General features: G+C 50.3%; 1 long non-coding RNA gene across 1 annotated transcript; it reads right to left on the bottom strand.

The window, feature by feature from the left end:
- Positions 1–296: 296 nt before the first annotated feature.
- LOC135329398 (uncharacterized) lies at positions 297–745 on the bottom strand. Its single transcript, XR_010390859.1, has 4 exons — positions 681–745; positions 552–604; positions 426–475; positions 297–338 (listed from the first exon to the last, which is right to left on the bottom strand). It is a non-coding gene; the product is annotated as an uncharacterized LOC135329398 (long non-coding RNA).
- Positions 746–4,315: the final 3,570 nt, after the last annotated feature.

Here is a 4,315-nt window from a genome sequence, read left to right as displayed (position 1 = left end):
GCTCCACTCACCTGAACTGCGCCAATTCCAAACACCAGCATCCTGGCTGCAGGGAAGCCCATGGCACCTGGAAAAAGCAAAATAATGAAGCGACTCTTCTGGCAGGCAGCGCTCACCAGCCCTACAATGCCCAACACCAATCCACTCACCTGAAATCCTCAGCCATGCTTGGGAAAGGCCCACACCATACCTGAAAAAGCACAGCAAAAGACATCACCAAGAGGCAACCCGGCATCACCCTACCACACAATAAAATTCTGACCCAAAAAGCTCCCCCTCTTACCTGCTCGGGCTCTTCTCAGCACTCTACTTCTCCTCTTCACAACTTCCTGCAAAACCTGAGACAACCACACCTTGGGGTGATGCCAAAACCACACCCCACCACAACAATACCTCACTACAACATCTTTGCCTGCTCTGCTCACCCATCTTGACTGCTGGGCCATTGGCCGCCACGCCAAGGCCCACCAGGCACCTGTAAAACCAGAACAGTGCCAACGAGACAACAGCCCTACACTGGGCTCTACATCCTCTCTCAGACCAACACTCACCTTGCCCTGCTCCTCCCGGACACAAGCAACTTGCTCTCCACAAGGCTCCACACCTACAAGCACAAAGCAAAAATTAACCAGGGAACCACTGACCACAACACTCCTTCCAACAAGGAATCTCTAGCTCACCTTCTTACGGCATTCCCCTTCCTTCCTCCATCTCCCTCAAGAGATCCAAACACTAATCCGCATCTGCAAAAAAGCAATGTAAAATGGAACACACAGATGCTGACCAATCACTATTCCAGCCCATCACTGCCACACTCCACGCACTACCATTCCTAACACCCACAGGCAAGGCAGCTCCAGCCCCGAACAGACACACAGACACAAACATGAAGGAAAGCCCTATGCAAAAAGAACTATTCCCATGCATAAGATGCTGCCAGCCAAAAAGCCCTACAATGCCACAACCACACAGCTCTGATGCTCCGGACGAGCCCACAGAAGAGTCAGACGCTACTGCCTGTGATGGAAAGGGGCCAGCAAGGAAGACCTGAGAAGAGTGATGCAGAAGAGGCCAGCAAGGAAGACCTGAGGCTCTGACGATGCAGGGAAGAAAATCCTGAAAGGGCGCCAGGAAGATGCAAAACAAGAGCGGCCTCAGAAGAGGAACGGCCAAGGAGGCCTCAATGATGGCTGCAAATGGCCACGATGCAAAGCCAGAGTGACACGCCACCCCTTTTAGCTGCCTGCACAGAACAAGATGCTATCCATTAGCACAATGCTGATGAGTCAGGCCAGGCAAAAGACAATGGATGCCTGCCGCGCTAGCACTGCAGAGCATGGGCCACGCTCCTTGAGCGCAAACAAGAGCAACATCAAGACCTGAGCAAAAGATAGCACAGCTACAACACACACCCCATAGACTACTCAACAACACAGACACAGGCTGGAGCTGCTCTGCCTACCACACCCTCACTTTCTGCCATGCACACCCCACTGCCTCTGCCTCACACACAGCACTCATCCAGAGGAGTCCTCCATACTACACTATATGTCAGCACACACACCCAAGACACATCAACACTTTGCTCCTCACCTTAGCTTTTGCAGTGCTGTGCGTCACACCATTGGTCCTCAAGAGGCATCCTCAATGGCAGCCACATCCTCTCTGATCTTCCTTTGGTCACCACATTCGCCTTCATTGCCTGCCAAACCAGAGCACAGGAGATCACCCCCATGCCAGCCAGCTCCAGCTGAAGAGCACCCTCCACCAAAGCGCCACTGATGTTGTGCTCACCTGTGCCGCACCAACTCCAGACTCCAACATCATTGCTGTGGGGACACCCATGGCACCTGGAAAACCAAGACAAAGTTACTATGCTGCCAGGTAGCGCTGACCAGCCCTACAACAACTGAAACACCATTCTGATCACCCATTCTACCTCACCTGAAATCCTCAGCCATGCCTGCAAAAGGCCAACATAGTACCTGAAGAAGCAAAGTAGGCAGCCCCAGAAGCCAGGGTAGGGGTCAGAAGCAGAGCCACAAAAGGGCAGGTGGCACTAGGTTCACAGGCATGGATATAAGAAAGGAGCTGCCAGGCAAGACTGCAAATTGGTTCCTGGTGGTTCCGAGAAGTACAACCATTTCTTCTCTCTCAGCACTGAGGCTTAGCCAAGAAGAGAGGTGAGTTCATTAGCTGAGGGGAGGTTGGTTTTTGAGCTCTTCAGGCACATGGGCTTACTCACAGTCCGCTTTGCTTTCCGACAAGGTGACTTCCTTTCTCATCCTACTGCAGTTACAGGAAGGGAGAAGGCTTCCTTCCCTCTTCATACAAAATCTAGACTCTTCTACAAGTCTGCATACTACAGAAAAACCCCACAGTTTCTCCCTGAACAGGGCTGACAGTATTTCTGAGGAGCAGCAAAACATCCAGCGAGCCAGAAACCAGACTAGCTGATGAGAGCAATACCTCACACAGATCCACCTTACTGGAGATAAAACACACAGCCACCACCTAGGGTGTAAGTGTAGAAGGAAATGTTTTCCCAGGACCCCTGCTCTCTTCTCTTGTCTGCAGTCCAGCAGAGGCACAAACAATGCCTCAAGCATCAGCATGCTCAAAGAGCCCAGTGATGAAGTTAGGCCCCTTCCACAACACACAAACACCAGAAAACAATACTGACAATTAACAGAGGATACAACTGCACACTCAGAAACCCTCATCCACCTCTGAACACCTCACACCAAGATACCAACACAAAACCAAAACTGCCTGCTATAAGCAATTTTCTGGCATGCTCACAACTCCACCTTCAGCCATCTCATTGCTCTAACATTAAGGAATGGCCTTTGCTTCTCTAAATGCAGCAATAAGTCTTTCTGGATAGTTTCACTTCCAACAAATGCTGTTATTTCCCAAGGCAGTCCCAGAGCACTACCCCCAAAGAGAGCAGAGACTGTATGAATGCCCTGGGTTTATGTAACCCTAGCCTCACCCACTGCCCTACCCACAAGCCCTTGGAAGGGGAGGGGCAAACCACTGGCAGCCATAAATACATAGGGCTAGGTAAGAGCAAGGCTTTTGCTTCCACTCAGTAGCTGGGCTACAGAGCACAGAAAGGCTAAACAGACCTGTGATAAAATGGACCATCTTCTTTGTTACTAAGACTTCATATACTGTATCCATAATATCAGGAAGTATGTTATTAAGCTTTTTTTACCCAAACTAGCACTAGCCTTTGCACTAAAAACTAAAAATCAGTTCTGCTTATGCTTAGAAAGAAAGCTACAAGATTCAACATAACCTGTTAAGGGAACACTACACCACAGTGCTCTAATTGATTCAGACCTGCATATAATACAGCTGTTGTAGCAGGACAGCATTTCCTCTAGGGCAAACCAAGATATCAGAATAAACTCCTGGAACAAGGCTGCTTCTGTAATGTGAGTACTTCTGAAGAGGTGTACTTCCTGTATAGTACCTAGAGTGCTCAGAAAAAGGGGTCAGTAGGTGGAATGGGTAGTTCCCCAGGGGAGTACTAGCTCTGTATTTCTAAATGGAGGACTGGCACAAGGAGGGAAGAGGGATGCTAAGAGGGCTGGAGAACCTACGCAGGGCTCTGGGGGCACAACAAGGAAGGCTGACAGAGTAGTCCAGAGTAAAATAAAGGGGTTCCTCAGGGCTCTACAGGACCAACAGAGGTCTATGCAGCACAACAAAGCTCTAAAGAGGAACCCAGAGCAGATTAGACATCTCTTACAGAGACTAGAGAGCAACTAAAAGAAGCCAGAAGAGAACAAGCAAAGCCTCCGAAGGGGTTCAGAGGAAAACAGGGGTACTCAGGCAGCTGAACGATGAAAAGAGCACTCCAGGGCATAAGAGAGGGCTCAGGAAGAGTTCCGAGAACGCTGCAGAAGTTCTAAAGGAGCTAGAGAGCCAAAAGACAGCTCTAGGGAACAAGGAAAGCCCAAAGAGTGGTCCAGAGTGCACTAGAGGGGTGCTGAGGGGCCTGCATGGCCAAGGAATGACTCTGGGGAACAAGGAAGAAATCTGGAGGGCTTCTGAGGAGACTAGAGGGTTCTGAAGGGGGCTGTGGAACCAGAGGACAGCTCTGGGGCACAACAAGCACCCCACCCCAGGAGAGGTTCTGAGCAGACCAGAGGGCTCCTAAGGGGACTAAATGGCAAAAAAAACAAAACTGGCTAACATGACTGACCTCAGGAGGTGCTCTGAGGGGACAGGAAGGCTCCTATGGTATGCAGATGGCCAAAAGAGGACTCTGGGCACAACGAAGGCCTCCAGAGGGGTTCTGAGT

The sequence above is a fragment of the Dromaius novaehollandiae genome, chromosome 10 (assembly GCF_036370855.1).
Source record: "Dromaius novaehollandiae isolate bDroNov1 chromosome 10, bDroNov1.hap1, whole genome shotgun sequence".
Taxonomy (NCBI): Eukaryota; Metazoa; Chordata; class Aves; order Casuariiformes; family Dromaiidae; genus Dromaius; species Dromaius novaehollandiae.
Note: the sequence above shows the minus strand (reverse complement) of the source record. Positions and strands in the feature narration are given on the sequence as shown.